Genomic DNA, 24,846 nt, shown 5'->3' with positions numbered 1-24,846 from the left:
TGGATGTGTTGAATGTGCTCAATGAAGTTGTTAGCCCTATCAACTTCAGACTGGACAAGAGTCAAATCCACCAAATTAGTTGAAAATGGTATGGCCACATCAATGGAACATAGTAGCTGGAATCCCAATCCCACCTTAAAAGGGTTATGACCAGTTGAGCTATGGAGTTCTATGTTGTAGTTGTGCTGGACATATGGGAGGATTTCATCCCATGTGTGTGGATGCTTTGAGTTGTACATGCGTAGAATGTGTACGATCATCTTGTTGATGACCTCTGTTTGGCCATCAGTTTGCGGGTGGAAAGTCATGGACTTCATGAGCTTGGTATCTAGCATTGACCAGAGACTTGACCAAAATGTACTTAGGAACTTGTTGTCCTAATTTGAGATAATGGACTTTGGGATCCCAAAGTGTACCCATGTTCATTCAAAGAAGAGCTTAATAATGGCTTCTGTTGTGATACTCTTCTTGCAGCTCGCCAGAATGCCACCTTAGAGAATCTGTCGACGACCGTGAAAACACAGTCATTACCATGCTTAGTAGAAGGAAGGCTCGACATGTAATCCATGGCTATGGATTCCGAAGGTAGACTAGGAGTAGGTAAAGGAGTATATAAGCCTTGATTCTAGATGATCGGTTTGGCAATGACAAAGTAAGTCTAGGATCTAATGTACTTCCCAACATCCTGTGAGAGGTTTGGCCAATAAAATACTTCTATGGTACTCCCACTACTTACTCTACCCGAAAATGTCTAGCAACCTGACTTTAGTGCGCCTCCCAAATCATCTTGGCACACTCAGTTGAAGGAGCACAAAGGTGTCCTAGGTGGCATAATAGTGCATCTCAGAGGTGAAAATTTGGAACTTTCTTGCCTTCCAGGAGCATCTGGTATGTGTTACTGAATTATCAATCGCTCTTGTAAAGATGCAACGATCCCACAGTCTCATGCTGAGTAAGAAATGCACCAATAGCATAGCCAGAAGTATCTTCCTCAATCTCAAATGATTACTGCAGGTCCAGTACTCTAAGCACTAGTGTAGAGCAAAGGAAATGCTTCAACTCGACAAACAGCTTCTGTTGGGATTCAAGCCAAAAGAAATTTGCTTTCGCTCCTCCCTTGGTGACTTGACTCAAGGGCCAAGTAATATGAGAAAACCCCAACAGAAACCTATGATAGAAGTTGGTAAGGCCTAGAAAGATACAAAACTCTATTAGAGTGTTTGGTGCTAGCCAATCCTGAATGATTTGTATCTTTGTTGGGTCCACATGCATACCCCACTCATCAATAATGTACCTCGGATATTGAACTTGGGTCATATAAAAAGTACATTTCTCCAAATTGGCACACAACTTGTGTTGCTGGAGGGTTTGGAGGACCTGTAGAATATGGTGGAGGTGCTCTTTCCAACTTTGAATAAAGATTATAATGTCATCGAAATACACCACCATGAATGAGCTAGTGAAGGGTCACAAGATGTCATCCATCAACCTCATGAATGTTGCTGGGACATTTGTCAACCCAAAAGGCATGACCATCCATTTGAAAAGGATCTCCTTGGATTTGAAGGCAACCTTCCACATATCATAGGGTTCGATTGGTACATGGTAATAACTAAAATTCAAGTCAATCTTGCTGAAATATTCCCCCCCCCTAATTTGTTCCAGAAGTTAACCAATATGTGGGATTGGATACCTATTCTAAATAGTGATCTTGCTCAGCACCCGATAGTCAACACAAAGTCTCTAAGTCCCATCCTTCTTCTATACAACATGATCGGGCTCCCACAAGGTGATGAACTTGGCCTGATGTTCCCTTTCTACAACAACTCCCAAATATGACTCTTGATTTCATCGTTCTCCACAACAGAGCTTCGATAGATCGATCCACTGGGTAGCACATGCTTGAGGTTAGATTGATGGAGTGCTTGACCTAACAGTGTGGAGGCACCACTATGGGTGAGGTGAATATTTCCCTGTACTCTTTCACTACCTTATCCATCTACTATTGTCATGCGAAGGAGCCCTTTTTGGAGGCCATGTCTAGAATCTTCTTCTTTCCTTCAGGGAAAATCATAAGGAAAACAAATTTCCCAGTCTGGGAAATGATCTTACTGCATTTCTTCATAGCGACCAAATACATGGTGGTAGGCAGTGGTACCTACAGTATCCTATACAACGTATCACACAAAGTAATAATAACAGTGTGAGGCATAGACTCATACACAACATGTCACAACTTCCACAACTATCACTAGCCTAATAATACATCAAAAACTTCAAGAGGAGAAACATCACATAGTACTTCATCCATGAAGGGCTTGATGCTGTAGGGAAGGCGACACTATTGGCTGACATGGATAGGTTGCCCTTGGTGAAGTCACTTGATGGTGTATGGTTGTGGGTGTGGTGTGGTTGGTAGGCCCAACTAGTTCATGACCTCCACTGAAATGAGGTTCTTTTGGCTCCCAATGCCGACAATGAATTACAACAGGGAACCCTTCGCCCAAATCTATGAGTGGAAGAGTCGCTCCCCCTCCTCTCGATTTTTGGGCTCATTCTTATGGATCTTGGTGGTGGAAATGGTGGAACTACACTCCACATCGATAATATGATTACCTTTGTCATTCTCCTTGTCGATTTCTGACTCAGAGTGAGAACATGCATCTGATTCAAAAACCTTTAGCTCAACCACCAGTGACTGCTTGGATCGGCACTAACTTGTGTTGTGAGTGGGACTCTTATGGAAAGCACACCATTTCCCTTTGTCCCTATTTGTCTTCATGGTGATTTTCTTCCCTTGCGGCATCAGGCGGTCGTCCTCACTCACCCCACCTTAGCTTTGTCCTTTGTTCTGCATCTTGGGGGGCACCCTTCCCTTTCTTTAGATTCGAATATCGAAAGTCTCACTTCTTCTATTTAAATGTCTGCATGATCTTAACAGTGAATCGATAGGCGACAACAAAAGAGGAGATGTCCAAGAACTTCATCTCGTCCTCAATGTATGTGTGTAGATTGCCATGGTACTTGAGTAGAAAATGCTACTAAGAATCCTTGATTCTGAGCTTCATGCGAAGGTATGGAAAAATTTTATGAACTCTGACACATCTTGGTCCCTTCTCTACCCCAGGGTGGTCCACTTTATGTATTTATCTTCATAGCTCTTGATAGGGTAATATTCTTCCTTGGTGGCATCTCAGAAATAATTTCAAATGGGTGTGACAAAAAGAAATGAGGATTACCTCTCATCCTTTTGTTAACAGTAGGTTTCCCATTAGTCCTTGACATGAGGGGCGACTTTGAAAAATGGAAAAGTAATATTTTGCCCATTGGAAAATTCATGAACTAAAAAATATAATTCCAATAGATTTAACCATCTACCTATGGCATATGCATTTATCTAACATTAAAATATGGGAATATCAAAGTTAAATCGTACGTTATAAGGTGTGGCATCTCCAGAGTGATTTTCAGATGAAGATGCGTTGCCTCTGGTTAGTTGTCGAAGGATCTGGGCAAAGTTATCCATCATCACTTTCCTCTCTTTTTCAAGGTCTTCCTCAAGCAATATTTTGAAAGGATCTCATGCCTACTAATCTTTATTTTCTTCCACCATGGGACATCATCGAGGTTTGTGAGGCTAGTTTTGTAAAGGTTCAACTAGTTCAATCCCTAACTCCTTATACCCTGACCTCGTTGAGGATATGCAAAGAAAAACAGAGAAAGAGAAGATGGTTTTTATACCACTGATTTGGTCTTATGCAAGAACGAAACAAAATACAAAAATACACATATACACATAGATACAGTAGAAATAAAACTTCATTTAATTAATATCAAGGAACTGAAATATGCTTACATACATAAATGGAAATAAACTAGCTCGGGCGATTGTAGCTTATCTCTGAGAAGAGATGTGGTGGCTACATGCCTCTGAAATGTGTTACAATGAAGCTTGAAGGAATATTTATTATTGAGAATAATGGAAAACCCTAAACATCTAGAAACCTAACCCTAGGAGATGAAGCGCCAAAACTCTAGGCCCCGTTTGGGTAAATTGGTACATCGACTTCCCGGGGTCATAACTTTGGCATACGATCTCTATTTGACATGCACAATAAATCGTTAGAAATATCTATTCAAGGACTACAAATTTTGAATACAAACAAGATTCAGGGACTCATTTCTCCCATTTTCCAAAAAGAAAACATCGTTTAGGGCCTCAAAACAGCTTCGGAAGTTTAGGACCCAAAATCCTACCAAAATTAGTAAATTGTGCTACAATTAATAAAAATGAAAAAATGAAATAAATAGTGGTGGGGATCCAAGTGGAATAGGTGGGTGGCCACCAATATCCACTTGGATCACATGATAACCATTTAAATACATTGATTGAATTACAAAATATCTGGTGGTATAAGAGCCACCCATAGTACTAACTTCTCTTTTGTAGAAAATTTAGCAAGAGGAAAATTAACCTCGTTGAATGAAAATTCCACTGGAGAAGGAGCTAAGGGGATGATAAATCCTTTAGGTTTGATTTTGGATTTATTACTAGGGCATATATTGTTGATAAAATTTTTGTGGATCGTGACATAATAGATTTACTGAAAACACAATTAGGATAGTCGTATTCTAAGAGATCATATGGGAATATTTTTAGAACCAATTTCTATATAAAACAACCTTTGGAATCTAGTCCCTAATTAAATTTAATTTCTCATCTTGGATACAAAACGAAAAATCTATGGGAAGAAAACTCACTCAATATCAAACATGAATTTAAGAATAAGGTTGGGATAACTAAATTTTAGTGAATCAAAGGGATAATTTTTTCAAACATGATTCTAGGGTATATTCTCTTATAAATATAGTTTACAACGAAATTTTAACCATCTTATTTCAATTTTATATGAGAAATGTATGCTAACTATCTATCCTAGATCTACATTGATAAAACTCCATCCCGTTGTCTATTCACTAGCTTATTTGATCCATCAAGTATTTTTTTTAAACATATTTCTATTAGAGATAGTATTGTAATTTAGGGAAAAGTGTACATAGTTACCAACAACATAGACACCAAGAGTTCACGTGATAAATCGTATAACATAATGGAAAATAAGAGATAAAAGTAGTTGAGAACCAATAAAAGCACACATTATATTATGTCTCTTAAAATCAAAATCGAACCGATACATTGATACATAGACATATATTTATACCATGTTGGGATAGTTACAACAGTCTAACTACTTGACCAAACTCTTAAATAATCTAACTTTTCTTAGCAGCAATCTTTAAATTTTTTATTTATCTGACTTGACTGGGCTAGTTGATTGAGTCAACCATCCCCTCCAACATCTTCCCCACCCTCAAAGACTTCTTCATCCTAAAGAAGGGGATATTTGGAGTGAAACAAAAATGAAAATTTTGAATTATACATTCATTGTTGGCTTTGTAAGAGATAAAACCATTACAAAATTTTTAACACAAAGTACATTAAATTAAGATAGAATTTATGTTCGTTCATCAATAGTTGTGTATGAGGGTTTGATCAATTTTTGCTAAATTAGTTCTGCAAGTTGTGTGTTTCTTGATCCACTTCAACTTTGTGGAACTACTACTCCAAATCCTAAGCACATGTCGAAATATTTGGTGAAAATAATTGGGGGGTATATCATGGTGGATTTGGTGATAAATAATGCACTAGTGGTAGTGGTGGCATGTTCGAAAAACTATGTGATAAATAACTAGTGCAAAAATTTACAAATTTTCATCAAAGATAGACCATTCCTAAATTGCTAGCCTTGCGCGAGCACTTGCTTCCATGATATTTGCTAAAAGTTGGATTCTTTTTTCCAATGGAGTCTCATCTGATACTATTTGAGTGAAAGGCCTGAGCTACTCAATCTGCGAAACTATGTTGAGTATGCCCTACAAGAATTCAAAGGCATTAGATGCTTCAAGTTGTGATTTTTTCCCTTCTCTGATCCATTGATGCTCCTACTGCATTAATTAGCACTGAAGTTTTCTTTCTTGTTCTAGATATTTGTCTGGTGCCTATTTAGATATTTCATATGTTTTTTCCTTTGCAACCAGATATTGGATGAACACTTTTTGCAATCTAATATGACTATGATTCGATACTAGGTAGGTGGACCAATTGTTAAGATTAGTCATTAAAGAAACTCCTTTGCCGAGTTTTTGTGCCAATAAAATTTTGGATGCTAAAAACCCCTTATGAGTTGTCTAAAGTATTTCTGCCAATTTCTCATTTCCTGCCACCATTGATCTAGTTTGGAATTCTATTATCTATGTAGTAAGGTTCTCAGTTTTCTCAATCAAAAGATTCACCAACTATTTCAAGGCGACGAGATGATTATCAACTTTAACAAGAATATGGATGTCGACTTTTTATGCTACACGACACTGACATTCTAGCCAAGTATCCCTTTCTCATTCCTCTTTCTGTTATAGCTTGATGGTGTCCTCATTAGGGGAATTTTGAGGTCTAAATTGGGCCTCCTAAGAAAAATGTATAACCAAAATAAACTTTATAAGAACCAATAGGTTTCAAGATGACGATGTCAATCATGGGGGACGATTCACCATTTTTGGAGTAAAAAAGTAAAAGGATTAAAAAATAATAAAATAATAAATTAACTACTTTTTCAACTCATATTTTCATCTTATCTTCCTAAGGTTTTACTCAAATTTCGAGCGAGAGTACTCGTTGGATGAAAAATTTAATTCCTCATCAAAGGAGTACCCATGTTGCATACTTTCGATGGAACCTGCTACATGAAAAATGAGAAATCAAATTTTTCATGTATTTCTCATTTTTCATGTAGCAGGGTCCATCAAAAGTATGCAACATGGGTAATCCTTGGATGAGCAATAAAATTATTCATCCAACGTGTTTCTACTAAAAAATTGAGCAAACCCATAGGGAGATAAGTTGAAAATACTAGTTCAATTTTTTTTTCTTTTTCCCTCTAAAATTTGATGATGTAATCTAATATTATTTTATTATTTCCACTATTATTTTATAATTTTGTTAGGATGCCCATTTTAGACATCAAAATTACCCTAATGTATTTCTATTTTTCAATCATTACTTAGTTGTCTTTACCATACGCCATAGAACTTAAAATATCTGCTTGTTGTTGGTAAGATTTAGGTCAACATACTTGGTTCATATGTCACCATGTTTTTTCTTGATGTGAGTGTCATGGGCACTTGTTTATGTCGGCTATGTGAGTATCTATGGGCTTGCTTGATTAATTGTATATGGATTTTCTGATATATTGGTCGATGGATTGGTCTACAGATTAGTAGATGGAGTGGTCGACAAATTGGTAGATGGAGTGGTTGAAAAATTATCAGTCAGTATATTTTATGGATAATATATTGGAACATACATCATTTGATGAGTTTTCATGTTATGGGTTTTGATCGTGTCATCCCACTGAGTCCATTCTGATGAATTGTCTTGAGAATTCTATTGATATGACATATCTTCATCTCACTCACATTTCTCTTCTTCAATATGAGTCAAGGAAGTAGGTGGATTATCCTTAGTCAAGTTAATCTTAGCCACGTTAGTATTTGTCTATGATCCTACAACCTGCTTTAACTAGTTTTGATGCTGGCTGGAAGAGCTGCCATTTTGGTAATTAGCAGTAAAGCCATTTTGCACAGGGATTCGACTAGCTAAAGCTTCATAGTTTTCCTTCATTTTTTTTTAATTCTCTCCTTAAGGTCATCCTTAGAATTTTCTAACACATGTTTTATATGAACATCGAAAAATGATATTTCTATCTTTGTTTTACGAGGCTGTATGGCTAACTTCCCTTTTTCTTCGTTAGACTCAACTACCTGTCAAAAGACTTCATTGAATTGATGTTGGTGTTGAAAGTTCTGAAGCCAAATTTCTGATAAAACCTCCTCCCATCAAATTCATTCAAGAGAATTCATAGTGGGTTTAGGGCTCTAAGAATCCTTTCGGTTGAAATTCCGTGAGGATTAGACCACAAAGACTGACAAATCAAGCTTGAAAGGTTGCATATGCAATGCAGCTTTTGACTCTTCTTGATGTTCTGCGTCGAAGGGCGGGGTTATGATTTCCTTGTTTTCTTCTAGGACTCCAGGTAGAATGGGGAAATTTTTATTCAATTTTTGGCATAATTCATTAAACAGTTTCTTGACAGTAGGTTGACAGGGAAACTCTTTAAGGTCTACCTCGATAGAGTTATTATACCAAAATTTAGTGAAATATAAACATAGTTGAATATGAAAATAAGGTGGAAAACTCTCATGGATGTGCCAAGGGACTCTCCACTTATTGGAGGATGAGTTAATGTAAAACAACTAATTTATAAATAAATCTTGAGGACTTAGAGACTAGGTTCGTCTAGGAAGGGACAACAGTGGATGACGTGATCGCCTTCACAAATTTTACAAGAAGATTTACATTTCCTTTTCTGTCCAAATACTTCGGTTTCACTAGTTGATGGTGTACTTTCAAAACGATCTTCAGAGGTTGATGACACCGGATTGTGCAAACGAGGAGACTAGTCCCTTAAGATCTGAGGGATGCAAGGACAATCTCGATGATAGTGGTCTCCTTTGCAAATGACACATGGATATTTAGGCTTGGAAGGTGCAGTGTGCGAATTTCCACTAGATGATGCCCAGTTATCCCCTTTTGCCTTCAGCTCCTTCTTCTTCTTCTCTTTCTTCTCCTTCCACTTCTTCTCCTTCTTAGTTACTTGATTTTTGGCCTTACCAGATTTATCAAGCGAAGAGGAAGGAGAAGAGGGAGAATTGTACAAAGTAGAAGGTTGGGGATAACTTTCGTATCATCTAGTTCCTGACTTGATTGTTCAAGAATCACGGTGTTCTAAACGACAGAGGTCAAGAAGAGCCATATTGGCAGGCCAATCATCAATCCTGGAAGTGACAATGTGGCCATATGAGGTGCACCAACATCTCCCCAAGAGGAGAAAGGACTAGGATTTCCTCCAAGGGGAAATCCTTGGTTGGTGGATGCCATTTTCCTTTACCTAAGACCAATGTGGGAATTGTGATATTGTTCCGATTAAAATAAATTTTAGACGCTCTGACACAACTTGTTTTTTCAATTTTTAATAGTCGAGAATAAACAAAAGATGACTTTATTCACCTTCGATTTTTAATGAGCCTCAAGTGACAAGTGCTCAGATGGACCTTTTCCTTTAAGGAGTCTGAAAAGGAACGAAAGAGACTACTCTAGAAATCTAGACAGAGGGATTACCAAACCAATCGCAAAACTGCAGAATACCTCTTACGGTACGACAGTAAATCTTCCCGAATGTTGTGTTCAGTGCATTGCAATCGATAGGGTGGCAGACACGGCTTCCTATGGATAAAGGATATAGCCTATTGTGGTCTCCCAATATATACTCGACAGTACGTGGGAGCACAAGTTTGTACTGTCACTTGTCGTCTCAAATCACCCAACCAACAGAGAAAGCGACAGTTACCAGGCTTTATGATGTCGGAATACGTCTCTAGCCTAGACTTCTAAATGTTGTGCGTTAGGTTCCAAAGCGTTTTTATGTTCATTGAATTTATTTTACAGTTGATCTTTCTTAAGAAATTTTCCTTTCGGGTTCACCGCGTGATGTATATATACAATTCCTAAAATGCAATCTAAGATGATAAACAATCGTTTAATCTTCTTTTTGCAATGAAAATCCTAGCTACTAAAGAAAGAGAGACGATATTCTTTCAACATAGAGCAGAGAGGACACACTAGATGCATTGTCCTAAATCAAACCAACAAGTAGTCTAAATGAAAATGCACATGCATGCATTTGTTTTTAGCTTTCTTAATGTGTGAATGACAAGAAGAATGCTAAGTACAAATCTGAATTATCTTTTCAAAGAGACAGTACTAACAAATTTCTTTTCAAAAACGAAAGAAAGATATTAACAACCCTTTGCTATTTTTAATTGAAAACTGCTTTCGACACTTGAAAAACTACTAATCCAAATCAAATACAAGAGTAACTATATAATCAACCATCAAGAACAATAGAATTCTTTTCTTTGACTGAAAATGACACTTGCTACACTTCCAAATCAAGAAACGACAGTTCGATTATGCTACTACTTTGTAAAAGAGAACTGAAAATGGCACAAAATACATAAAAACATTCATAGTTCTTTGCACAATGGAGGTGGGATGATGGAAAGTAAGGGAGTTTCCACAGCGGTATACTGATCGCACATAGCAAAATTCCTGAATAGAGCTTAAAAGACTGAAAAAAGAGCAAAACCTGGAGGTAAAATTAGCCTTTTTTGATCATCGCACCTGTAACACAGGGAATCCAGTGTGCATCCCACCTACTGCACACAAGAGGTGCAATGGATACAGACTTCCTTTTAGAAAGGGTGTGATGGTACTAGGACTAGACTTTACTTGGATCTTGGTCACAGTTTGCAGCTCAGTTCAGGGATTTAGGCTGAGAAAGTTATGTTTAGTAAATATAAATCACAGGGGTTGATCCAATGAGGTTACTAGAGCCACCACTAGGACAATTAGAAGGTTTGCAAATTGATTGTTCATTTTATAAGAAAAACCTGGAGATAGACTGAAGCAGCATTGATCTACTTTGCACTTGCATAGCAAATGCGGTTCGAAGGCTAGCTGGCTTGACTTTAGGCTCTGTCTATAACTTTATAAAAAAAACAAATATAGACAAGAAAACAATCTATTCATTCCCCAGTGGAGTCTCCATTTTGTTATCGGGAAATCTAGTTTCCAGTCAGAGCTACTAGTCCCACTAAGACTGGTAGCTATCTTAGAAACAAACAAACTAAAACTACTTTCGTTTTCCTTTATGAGAAGTAGATAAGAGGGGAATGAAGGACACCAACCTCAGTCTTGCACTTGGTTCCTTGCTCAGTTCCTCTCCCTTCTCAAAGATCCTTGCGGCCTCTCCTTCGTCTACCCAGCCTCAAAGAGCACCTGTGGGATCAAAGCAGCATCATACTATCGAAGAAGAGAGATCTACAATTGTAACCAATATAGGACTAGATATATATTGACCACACAAATGCATATCATCAAACATACAAGAATGTGGAGGAAAACTTGAATAGCTTTCTTAATATCAAGAATAGAAAAGATGATTACAACCAATTGTTCTGACCCAACATCATCCTCTAGCATGAAAGCCCTTCTTTCACCTCATGAAAAGCTTAGATCACCAAACACCATGATATTCCACCAAGAAACCAACAAAACTTCCTTACAAGATATAAAATTCCAGCCTCTGGATCTCTGGGATGAGGGATCCATATATAGATGATTGTAGGGGGGTGCGTCAGCTTCTAGGATTTTGATCAGTGTCCTCTCTCTGATAGTTCTTGATTCGACTTGGATGTTGATGATCTCCTAGTCACCCCTAGGCAAATTCAGAGAGGCAAGTGTCATAGGAGAAGTTTCTATGATCATCCACCTCGCAAACTATCTCTACCATTTGTCCACTCTTGCCCATTGCACCCTACAGAAGGGCTTTTCAGTATGCATCACACCCTTTTCACTGGGTAGGTGTGATGCATCGCACCCTTAGCACTTAGCAACCTATATGGTCTAGTTTTGACCACTTCAGAGCAATTTCCTATGGAGAACTTGTGGTAGATGATGCAATCATCTAACCTTGTTCTTTTAGGGTATGGAACAACACTTTTTGGGTCTTAGGAGCCCTTGGTTTATGGAAATGTATGATTGGGGTAACGGGTTGTAGTGCCCAAAAATGTCTTTAACAAAGCTTGAGGAGGATAACATATGCTTGTTCTATAGTTTTCCCTTCGGGCAAACCCATTGCTATGTTTTAACGAGCCTAGCGACAGTGAAACTCATTCTTGTCTATATGGACAAGCTTGTCGCGATTGGTTTTAACGAGTTTAACGACAAAGAGAACTCGGCCCTTTTTTAATTTTAGAGAGTCTGAAAAGGGACGTAAAGGAAACTGCAATAATTTTTTTCGTCATATAATCCCTTAAGTCCGAAAAAGTATAAAATAATATGAAAGGGATGAATTTTCGATAATTTTAACGAGCCGAACAAAGCAAACGCTTGATATTTTTGTGTAATAATCCCTCAGGTCCAAAAGATTAAAATCTAGAGGACGGATAGCACTCCCGATAGCTTTAACGAGCTGGAGAGCCCAATTGCTCGACAATCTTTTCATAGTTTACGAGTCAGCCGAAAAGAGCTTAAAGGAGACTTGTTTTTTGAGGAACGAGTGATAATTTTAGGTAACAACTGATTCTAGTTAAGGTTTGGAATTTCTAATCATGGCAGTGTCACAAGGATGGCTAACAGAATCACTCTTCACAACTGTTCCTCAAAAAGGGTAAACAATGAAATGGAGGCGTATGATTAGCTAAAATAGAGTGGAGGTGATGATGAGAACACGACCAAGTTTCAAAAGCTAATGATAATGCATTCACAATTGTTAGTTAGCAGAAATTGGTTCATTTTTTAATGAGCTTAAACTATGGGGGGAACATTTGCTCATTGCTTAGGTTTAATTTTTAACAAGCTTGAACTTCACATAAAAACTGCTCATGTCAGTCGTATAATAAGGATGTCTCATCGATAGATTCCATTTTTATGGAGCTTGCACCTTTCAAAGCTTTGATCTGTATCGTTCCTTTATGTAAGATAGGAACGACCAATCCTACGAGTTTAAAGGGTTTGAAAATGTACAAACTAAGAAAATAAATGGTCGTTCTTCACTTGCACACAAAATGGTTTGTATGCCCCCAGGTATAGTGAAGTAGAGTTTCGAGGTTACCCCTCAATTTGAAAACAAAACATTTGCTTTGTCAGGAAAGGCCTACCTTACATAGGTTACCCCTCAATTTGCAAAAAAAACATTTGTTCTATCAGGAAAGGCATACCTTCTAACAGAGGTATCTTATCCAGTCTAATCCCATTTTCCTATACGGACGGGTGTCAGAGTAGTCATATATCCTTCGCAGAAACCTATCCTATACCCAGAGTTTTCCTGCCGAAGCAGACCAGGGTGCATGCCCACTGGGTTTCCATCATGACCCCCCGAATTACTCACGTTCTTCAGGTGGACAGATTGGAGATTGATGAGACATTCCTTGCATGAAAAGACCATTTAGGGATGGTATTTGACTATTTTCCATGTGTGCGCCGGGGAATGAAAGCTGGTCTACGAGCTGGACCACTCTGCCTTCATGTGGAAAACACATTACTCGAAAGAGTGAGGAGACAATGGATCCCATGCAATAAATATATTCACGTCCAAGGAGTATATTATAATCTAAAGGCCCTTGGACTACCATTACGTTCATATACACGGTTTTCCTTCTCAAAGTTATAGGCACATTTGGAAGGATCCCTAACGGTTAATTGGTTCCTTTGTCGAAGCCTATCATATTTCTCATCTCAGGCATAAGCGATGGTGAACCAAGCACTTTCCAAGCAGTTGAGGAAAGGATACTCACAGAAGCCCCTTCATTTATGATAGTACCGACCATGACCATTCTGTAAGCTTGTACAATGATTTGGAATGGTACATTAGACGATAGACGGGGTCTGCCTAGTAGATTCCAATCAAAGGAAACCACTAGGTTGCTTGGAGGTGGGACCGGATATATGGCCAGATATGACTTTGGCGAACTTCCTTCCTGCGGTAAAATAATGGGTAGATTTCCCCCATGTTCATCGGAGTCTGTGTTTACGAAAACAATTTGAACAATGTCATTCTCATTATCAGCGGTGATTGTATCATTTGAGGATGGGCCTTCCGAAGACAAGGCCAGGTCAACTGTCATCTCAACCTTTTGACTTTCGTCTAGTATGGATTTAGTGGGTTTATCTTCAATTATAGATGCTTCGATCGACCACAAAGTTGTGTCAGTTGGATTTTCAACTAGCGGTGGACTCGGCAAGGGTTTCTTGTATCTAGGAGGAAGCCGCAGTGGTGAAGCGGGGCAGTTATCCAAGACTCTTTTTGCTTCATCTAGGAAGGGACAATGGTGGATGACATGATCGCCTTCACACAGTTTACAAGGAAATTTACATTTCCTTTTCTATCCAAATGCTTCGTTTTCACTAGTTGATGGTGTACTATCAACATGATTTTCAGAGGTTGATGACACCGGATTGTGCAAATGAGGAGACCAGTCCCTTAAGATCCAAGGGATACAAGGACAATCTCGATGATAGTGGTCTCCTTTGCAAATGAAACATGGATATTTAGGCTTGGACGGTGTAGTGTGTGGATTTTCGCTAGACGACAAACGGTTACCCCTTTTTTCCTTTGGCTCCTCCTTCTTGTTTTCTTTCTTCTCCTTCTTAGTTACTTGATTTTTGACTTTACCAGCTTCATCAAGCGAAGAGGAAGGAGGAGTGGGAGAATCAGATGAAGTAGAAGGTTGGGGGGTAACTTTCGTATCCTCTAGTTGCTGACTTGATTGTTCAAGAATCACGGTGTTTTGAATGACAGAGGTCGAGAAGAGCCATATTGGCGAGCCAATCGTCAATCCTGGAAGTGACAATGTGGCCATATGAGTTGCACCAACATCTCTCCAAGAGGAGAAAGGACTAGGATTTCCTCCGAGGGGAAATCCTTGGTTGGTGGACTCCATTTTCCTCAACCTAAGACCAACGCAGGAATAGTGATATTGTTCAGTTTAAAATAAATTTTAGATGCTTTGACACAACTTGTTTTTTCAATTTTTAAGAGTCGAGAAAAAACAAAAGATGTCTCTAGTCACCTTCGGTTTTTAATGAGCCTGAAGTGACAAGTGCTCAGATGGACCTTTTCCTTTAAGGAGTCTGAAAAGGAACGAAAGATACTACTCTGGAAATCTAGACAAAGGGATTACCAAACTAATGACAAAACTGTAGAATACTTTTTACGGTATGGCAGTCAATCTTCCTAAATGTTGTGTTTAGTGAATTGCGATCGATAGGGCGGCAGACATGGCTTCCTATGGATAAAGGATATAGCCTATTGTGCTCTCCAAATATATACTTGACGGTACGTGGGAGCATAAGTCCGTACTGGAACTTGTCATCTCAAAGAGGAGGAATCACCCAACCAACAATGAAAGCGATAGTTACCAGGTTTTACGACGCCGGAACACGTCTCTAGCCTAGACTTCTAAATGTTGTGTGTTAGGTTCCAAAGAATTTTTATGTTCATTGAATTTATTTTACAGTTGATATTTCTTAAGAAATTTTCCTTTCAGGTTCACCGCGTGATGTAGATATACAATTCCTAAAATGCAATCTAAGATGATAAACAATCATTTAATCTTCTTTTTGCAATGAAAATCCTAGCTACTAAAGAAAGAGAGATGATATTCTTCCAACATAGAGCAGGGAGAACACACTAGATGCACTAACCTATTGAGGGCCCCAAAATCGGGTCGAAAACAAGGGGGATACCCACTCGGTCGGGAGCCTGGTTGGCGGCTCCTTGCCTGTTTGGTGTGGCGGGTCTGACTGGGGATGATGGGACCAGCTTCCCAATCTAAAAGATGTGTGTGTGTGTGTGTAGATTTTGAAGATACTAATCAAAAGGTAATTTTAAACTAATTTAATTCTAGACTCTAAACTGACTCTATGCTACTATAATCTAACAAAAAAAACACATCTAATCTATACTAACTCGGGGTAAAATTCTTTCATTATGCGATCTAAAAAGATTCCATACAACAACTGGTAATAAAGATCATTCAGCTATCATAAGAATATAAATCAATTTAAGATGAACCGTTCTGCATAAGAAGTTAGGCAAAACAGTTGTGAACAGCATATCGCATAATCAGTTATTCATATGTTAAGCACAAACAAATGATTCCACCATACAAAAGTGCCAAATGGTAATCCAGACATTCATACATTAACATATAAACAAATCAGCTGTATATCACTTTAAGAATATGAGCAGAAATTAATCAAGAGATAAAAGTACCATTTACGACTGATTTCACTCACAAACTTCAAGCAATAATGATTTATCTCTACTTACTTCTAACATCTACTAAGAGTACAGAAGTGCAACATCAGTAGCAGACATTAAAATGCAAACATAAATAAATCTCGATCCATCCATTCATCAAAAACCCCCTCCGAGGGTGCAAAAGGGCAAGTTCTGAGGACAAGTTTTTTGACAAATTTCCGGACCCTTCTCCAAATGCCATGAGAAGGGTTAAATACTACTAACTAACTAATCTTAATTACACAAATTTAGGGAACAGTTTCAAATGACCGCCCTTTTACTAAAGCAAATTTATTTCTAAAAATTGAATCTAATTTCTAACCGTTTCTGTATCTGCTCCTTAGTGCTGTAAGCAATGTGAGGTTTGCCTGGAAAGAGTCGGCTGGTTGTCTTTTCCTTTTGCTTGGGCGATGAAAGTAGAAATAACAAAAGCTGGCACCTCTTTCTGACAACTTAGAAGATATTTTTGAAAATCTCCCTCTGACTCGGTGTTTTTTGCTGTGTGTATACTTAGTATAACTCAGATTTCTTTCAAACTGATTGTGTTGTTGCTATTTCAGTTTTCGGTCGTGTGAATGACTCAATGAGTTAGGGATTTTGTTGCCTTAACAATCTTACGTATTGAAAATTGCTTCCATTCTTTGTTCCAGGCATTTCTGAAGCATCATCCCTTTTCAGCGTTTTTCTTTTTGCTTTACCCAATCTGAGCTTCAGGATCTTTTGCAAACATGCTGCTTTTGTGCGCCTTTGACTCTGAGTCTTGGATAGTCTATTTTCATCAGTGTCTGTGGAGTGATACTCTGGACTCCGTGGCTCTACTGCATGCGGCATTCATTTTCGAAGGCATCTCCTCTCTGTTCTTCAAGTATTGGTGCTTCCCCTTTCGTCACACGGAATTGGTCAAGGGTGCGGACACAGCTGACCTTCCTAGAAGTCTAAGACATTCTAATGACAAACAAGACAAAATGGAGTGATGTTTCTCTAAATACACCTTTTACAACATGAAAACTACAAGTGTTTAGGCTTACCTTATTCCAAAACGCTGTTGTTGAAGTCCGTTCTTGACGATCCGAATGAGCTCCTCCTTCAAGTCAATTCCTGCAACCACAAACAATCAAACAATTACCAAGCACTTGCATTTCATATAATAAAACATATATTCAACATGCAGACCAAGGAACACATGAAATAACTCATTAACACAAGCTATTGAGAAAAATAAACCAGTTTGTATTAATAACGAAACAAAGAAACTCTTACAACCTGGCCTTGGTGTTGTGCAAGTTCCTCCCAGGGTCCATCAAGGGTTTTCCTCTACTTTGACAAAGCTCACCCTCTTCCAAGTAGAATCAAGTAAAGACAATCTCTCCTCACAAAGGCTCTAATGGAAGACCTAAATCCTGCAGCATTTACCCAAAGAAAATGTATAGCTCCAACCTCTTCTCCCTCTGGCTCAATGTCTTTATTTATAGTGCTGTAAAGAGGTTATTCAGGTCCACTATCAATGGGATCATCCCCCTCTTTGGGTGGGATAGCTCCCTTATTGATGGGATAAGTTCCCCCTTAATAGAGATACATGAACCAACTGGAGGCGCATCCATTTCATCAAACCAACCTCTAGAATGTTCTAGAAGTAACCACAAGTAACTTTTTCAAGATAAAACTCGCGCATTTTGCCTTTTACAGAGGGACGCACCTGTCCCTTAACATACAGAGCATCCATGGACACAGATTTTGTGAACATGGTCAGCGTCCCCGCAGGTAAGGCTAGAGAGAACCTGCGACCCCAGAGATAAACATAGTTTTTACAAGACTTTCTCTCTTCTTTGAGTTTGAGATGGATAACAGAGGCATGAGACTTGCCTAAGAGGGTAGCATGACTGTTGATTTGAGCCATACTAACTGTAAGTAGTCAAGGTGACATTTTTTAGTGTAACAGATTGCCCCCTAAAGTGCGAAGCCTGGAATAGAGTAGGGTTTTGTAATTCTAGGAAGGGTGAAGCGCTTTATCATTTCAAGGATTGTCTTGTGGATGGCCTGGTTGGAACCTGCAATTTTCAACACAAAATACATGTATAAGATTATATCATCACTGAGGTAGGCATTCCCATACTCAGATTCAAAACTTTAACTAATGGACTAACTATTCTGATACAGGAATGATCTTGCAGTACATCATTTTTATAGACTTTTGTAGACACAGTATGGACGCAGCCATCTGTTTATGATTAGTCTACATAGATAATGAATACAAAACTCCTCGCAGCCTGGATGGTAGAAACTAGATCCAGGGTCTTCATTTCTACTTCCCGAATTGGTACGATTCTAGCCATGTGATTAAATGATTCGATGTTGAACATGTTAGAAACCACTTGATTACCAGTCGATGATGCAAACTATTAACAAGCGTGAGAGAAACCACCAGTAATGTCAATGGTTCTCAAAGTACCAAGCACAACCCGTGAAATGTGAATAGATGTTTTGATGTCGAACACTTCACGGAATCCTTTGATCGAAAGTCAATGATGTAAACTGACGTCAAAGGCGAGAAACCTGCCATTGATGCATGCAGACTTCAAGGTACTGTCGATTCCTAAGTCATCTTTCTAGATAATATGTCGATGTCGATAGAAAGCGACCCGTTGCAGGCAAGCCTGCAACACGAAATCATTGTTCAAGTTGAAGAAATGTTGCTGTAAAGACTGACTCAGGGATGGTCAAATGGATGACAAGTATTTTTGCAGATGAAAGTTTTGCTTGCAGACCTCTTGAACACATAACGACACGACAGATGGCTTGGTGACGAATAACTCAAAGTTAATCCCCGGAACCCGGTTAAAGACTTTCAAAGTGGTTTGATCAACTGTGAGGTAAAAGATTTCCCAACCCAGGTGAATGAAAAGTGTCGTGTTCAAGAGTGGTAATAAAGTTTCTTCTGAGACAAAAGGTAACAAACAGGCTCATTCTTCTCTTTTTTCCCCCACCATTTCTGGCAAGTACCTCTTTATTTTTAACAAGCTTGAGGAGGATAACATATGCTTGATTATAAGCTCATCCTTCGGACGAGTCCAACCTAGTTTAAATTCGAACCCTAGGAAGGAGTGGTTCGTTCCTGTTTGTAATTGAACAGGTCCTTTACTGTAAAAGTTTAACGAGCCCAGTATAGGAGAAACTCGGCGTTTTTCAATTTTAGAGAGTCTGAAAAAACAAAAGGAGACTCCAAGTTGAACTTTTTCGTAGATTTGTGTCCCTCAAGCCCGAAAAAGTATAAAATAATACCTGGGGGAACCGCTTGATCTTGCGACCAAGGAGTACTTTCATAATTAGTGCCACTGACCTGAAAAGTAAAAAGCGATCAAGGACACGTCGTTTTATTTCCGTATCGAGTTTGAAACGACAAAAACCCGGCAATATTTTCCTATTTTTACGGTCAGAAAAGAGCTAAAAGGGGACCGTCTTTTAATTCCGTTTTAACGAGTGTAAAAGAAACGCTCGGCAATCTTTTCATGTTTTAAGAGTCTGAAAAGGGCTTAAAAGAGAACTCCAAGGTTTCACTTTTTCGTAAGTTTTAACGAGTTCGAAAAAGGGATAAAAATGTACTCATGGTTTTCACTTTTTCGTAAGTTTTAACGAGTTCGAAAAAATGATAAAAATGTACTCATATGGCCGACTTTCAATTTAATTTACGAGTAGGAAAAGACGGAAAGATCTCGGCATTTTCATTTGTTTTACGAGAATGAAAGATAGAAAAATAATCTCGGTATTTTCATGAGTTTAACGAGTCTTGAAAATAACTGAAATTGACTCGAGATAGGTTTCATTTTTACAAAAGCTTGAAACAGATAAAAACTATGCTTCAAATTAGTTTCATTTTTACACAAGCTTGAAACAGAGATAAAACTGTGCTTGATGCTCCCTAAGCATAACTGTTAGAGCGCATGCCCCCCAGCTTCATTTCATTCAACTAAGGTGGATGAAATGAAGGTTCAAGAACGAGATCATTTGAAAGACTCGACCTAAAACTGTAAGAAAATTATGCAAAAAACTGAAATAACTAACCTAAATACTTAACATTTATGAGATCTAGTCAATCTCTCGACTCAAGTAGAGGAGGATTTGTTTCATTTTTTAACGAGCTTGACACAGGAAAAGAACTATGCTCGGATTCGGTTTCATGTTTACGCAAGCTTGAAACGAAAAACTATGCTTGTTATAAGTTCTCATGCCCCCAGCATAATGATACAAATCAAGGTACATGCCCCCCAAGCTTCATTGCATTCAATGAGGTGGATGGAATGAAGCTTTACTTTCAAGATCTTGGAAAGACTTGAGGGAGTTGTTTCATTTTTTAAACGAGCTTGACACAAGATAAGGAACTATGCTCGTAACTACTCTCTACAATCTACCTAACAAAAACTTTACTCTAAAAACCTTGATTCATTTTTTAACGAGCCTGACACAAGACAAGGAACTATGCTCATAAAATCCTTGATTCATTTTTTAATGAGCTTGACACAAGACAAGGAACTATGCTCTAAAAACCTTGATTCATTTTTTAATGAGCTTGACACAAGACAAGGAACTATGCTCTAAAATCCTTGTTTCATTTTTTAACGAGCTTGACACAAGACAAAGAACTATGCTCATGACTACTCTCTACTATCTACCTACTTAACCTACCCTTGTTTCATTTTTTAACGAGCTTGACACAAGACAAGGAACTATGCTCAAAAAGTTCGCATGCCCCCAGCATAATGATGCAAAATGAGGTACATGCCCCCCAGGCTTCATTGCATTCAACCGGCTGGATGAAATGAAGGTTTACTTTCAATATTTAACTTGAAAAAGGGAGTTGTTTCATTTTTAAAGAGGTTGACACAAGAAAAGAACTATCCTCATACCTGATTCATTTTTTAACGAGGTTGACTCAGTAACAGGAACTATCCTCAAACCTGATTCATTTTTTAATGAGGTTGACTCGGTATAAGGAACTGTCCTCAAAACCCTACGTTCTACAATCTACCTACATATCCTAAAATCTAGGTGATTCATTTTTTAATGAGGTTGACTCAGTAAAAGAACTGTCCTCATGCTAGCCTATTTCATTTTTTAACGAGGTTGATACAGGAAAAAACTATCCTCGTAACATTGATCATGGCTTCCAACTGGAGGAAAGACATGTCAATGGACACACCTTGATCATGGCTTCCAAGAGGTCTTCATCCGAAGGAAGAATACTTCTTGGGAAGGAACACATGTCAAGGGACTCAAAAGGGATAAGAACATCGTGTTCAAGTAATCCCATAGAGTTTTCCATGTCAATTACCGGAGCTAAATCAAAGGAAGATGAGCAAACAGTGAGAGGCTCACTTACATCGGTAACTGAAATCATGGGACCGGTTGCCACATAATTAACCCGTGGCAGGGTAGATACCACTTTAGAATCAGGAACATTTAGGGGTGTCATATTATTGGTAGTTGAAAAAAGACTAGGGAACGAAAGCTGGTCTACAGTCACAATACTGCCATTGTGAGGGAAAGACATCACGCGAAAGAGTGTCGATACGACAGCTTTCATTGCATAAACATAGTCTCGCCCAAGGAGTAAATTGAAATCCAAGGGACCTCGAACTACCATAAGATCAACACAAACAGTTTTACCTTCCAAGGTAATAGAAAACTTAGGAAGGATCCCTAAAGGTTCACTAATTGTTCTGTTAAAAGCTTTCAGATTCTGCGTAATAGGCGCAAGCTGAGGGGAACCCAAAGCTTTCCAAACAGCTGAGGATAAAATACTAACAGAAGCACCTTCATCTACCTGAGTACGATGTATGTCCCTACCACCAGCCTTGACAATGATTTGGAAAGGGATGGAGGAAGGAAGACGAGGTTCTGTCAGTCTATTCCAATCAAAGGAAAAGACCTCAGTACTTGGAGGGGGTTCTGTAGAAACAGGTGAAATGCCCTCCGGCATAGAAGAATCCGATGTAACAAGAAGAACATCAGCGGTATGAAATTTACTCTCGAAAAGGAGAGTGTGATCGACCGAATGTGAAATTGAATCGACCACTTGATCAACTAATGGATCATCAACCTGAGTGACATGAGTTTCACTCTCCAATGGGAGAGTGTGATCAACTGTACTTGAATTTAGATCAATCACTCCGTCAGTTGACGGTAGGTTGGGAGAAAGTTTACGGTAACCAGTTGGAAATTCTTGCTGTGGAATAGTAAGGTTTTCCAACAATGTTGAGGCTTCATCCATGTGAGGGCAAATGTGAGTTTGATGACTCCCTTTGCATAACTTACAAGGAAACCTAACTTTACCCTTTTTCCCAGGAACCTGACTATCACTGGTTGATGGATCAATGGAAAGTTGATGAGATTTTTCTGACCATACTTCCAAGACCTTTGGAATACCAGGACAATTGACAAGGAAGTGGTCACCCTTACAAAGCCTGCAAGGGTATTTGGGTTTACGATGCATGTCAGAATTTTCCTCAACACAACTAACACTTACAGCCATGGTTGGTTGGTTGACTTCTTTCTTATCTTGCTTCTTCTTCTTCTTCTTCTTCTTCTTCCCTTTCTTCTTCTTCTTAGCCTCCTGGTTACTAGCATCAAGGCTTTTACCAGGCGAAGAGGAAGAAATGGAGGAAGAAAAATTAGGCGAAGAAGGTAAAGGGTCAACAGAAGGTTGGTGATGTTGAGATGGTGAACTCTGTTGAGGTGAAGCATCCGGTTGAGATGGAACAATTGGAGTATTTTGGGCCAACGAAGTTGAAAATAACCATATCAGTAAACCTATTGTAAATCCAGGTAATGACAAAGTAGCCATATAAGGAGGACCAACATTTCCAAAGTAAGGAAAAGTACTAGGATTCTCATTAGGAGGGGTTCCTAGGTTGATAAATTCCGGAACATTTGCCATTATATTCAACTTCAGTGAATTTTATTAACAATTTATAACTAAAATTAACAATTAACAATTCACACCTAACAATTAAAATTCACAATTCACACCTATGGTCTCTAAAAGTAAAAACAAACAAATTAACACGCGCTATCAAATCTAGGAGTCAAACCATACACAAACAGTAGCCTTCCGGACCGAAAACACTAGTTGGTGATGAAGCCCAACATCGTTGAATTCAGTACAGAAGTGGCGGGTGGAACAGTTACCCCGGCAACCTGCTTAATGAATAGACCGGACCAAGTTCCTCCACTTTAACTGTCTCGAAGTGAAGTGAACCCCCCGGAAAATCCAAGTGAGTATAACCGACGTCTGCTCCAGGTACAGTGGGACCTTCCCTCCACCGTCACCTCGGTAGAACCCTAAAGATTATGGTCACTAAAGTTACCAACAGTAACAAATACACCTGGGGGAACAGTCTAAACTCCGACAGCACGCAAGGGCAGAGTAGCAAGCTCAATCCCCTTACCGGCTCCTTGACAACAATCCAAGGTTTACCGATAAGTGACCCCTGGCTCCTCGACAATGGTTAATCCGAGGTTTACCGTTTGTAATACGTACTGTCTGGCGTCGTTCCCAACGAGGGGGGAATGATCCCCTCACTGGTTCGGACACGAGCTCGTGCTTCTCCTTTAAGAGGAGCTTTCCCAGAGTGCAATTGAAACAATTGGATTTATTCTACTCAAGATAAACTATCTGTTTGGTTTTGTAGTCTTGGAGAGTTAAGTACTCACCTACTCCAAGACCCTAGCCTAAGCTATGTTGGTGTTTCAGAGCCCTAGAAATGTAAAAATTACTAGATGAATTTTAATTAAGCGTTGTGTTATTAAGGCTGTTATTACTCAAATGGGTAAATGGAGATGAAACCAATGGTGTTATGACCCGACTCAACTGAATGCAATCGAATATGATAATGCAATCCTTTCAATTCGATGAATCCTAACTAGAGTAAGGAGAGAGTTTCCATTCACTTCCAACAATGCAAAAATTGATCATTAAGAGAAAATTTAACAAATTCTCTAATGCACTAATTTCATCAAGAAAAACTAATGCAAATCAATTCCAAACCAATTTTTATTTTTATTTTTATGTAAATTCAAATCAAAGAAAGCTGATCTAAATCTACGATTGATTTTTCAGAATGTAAACTATGCAATTGTAATCTAAGCACAATTCACTCGAAAAGTATGCAAATGTAATCTATGCACATTTTTCAATAATATTCTGAAAATGAGAATTCTAATTGTGCAAATGTGATCTATGCAAAAGAATTCTCAAACACAAGACGATTCTAATGTGATCTAAGAACCAATCAAGTGCAAGTCGAGAAAATTGGGTGAGAGTTCCAAAGATCGAAACATAAAAACACTCAAAGGCGATTAACACTCATACACAATTTAGCCCCCCCCCGGCGAATGAGGGGGAAATTTTTTTGCAAAAACAAAAGCAAAAAGATGCAAAATTGTGAAAAGACTGAGAGAAACTCCAAGTAATGACCAAAGGAAATCAAATTAAGAATTTCTCAAAAAAGAGACTCAAAACACCCAATTGATGAAAGCTAAAAGTAGGAATGCTAATGAAACGAGTTCAGGTGAAAATTTTTGACAGGGTACTAAAGGATCTGGGCAGAAAACACTAAGAAAAACCAAAATCTAAAAGCAATTAAAGCAAAAATGGAGTTTTCCTAAATTTTTACAGGAAGACGCAGGCAACCCGTTAGAACAGGCGCGGGCCCGCTCTGTGCAAACGGCAACAGCGCGTCCAAAGACGCACTGTGCAGTACTCAGAGGGTGCGTCCTTCTGGAAAAGTTAAGAAAAACCAAATCTAACTAA

This window comes from Pinus tabuliformis, chromosome Q (assembly GCF_031772625.1).
Source record: "Pinus tabuliformis cultivar Carrire ecotype Pingquan chromosome Q, CPIR1, whole genome shotgun sequence".
Lineage (NCBI taxonomy): Eukaryota > Viridiplantae > Streptophyta > Pinopsida > Pinales > Pinaceae > Pinus > Pinus tabuliformis.
The sequence above is the reverse complement of the archived record's forward strand: the minus strand, read 5'-3'. Positions refer to the sequence as shown.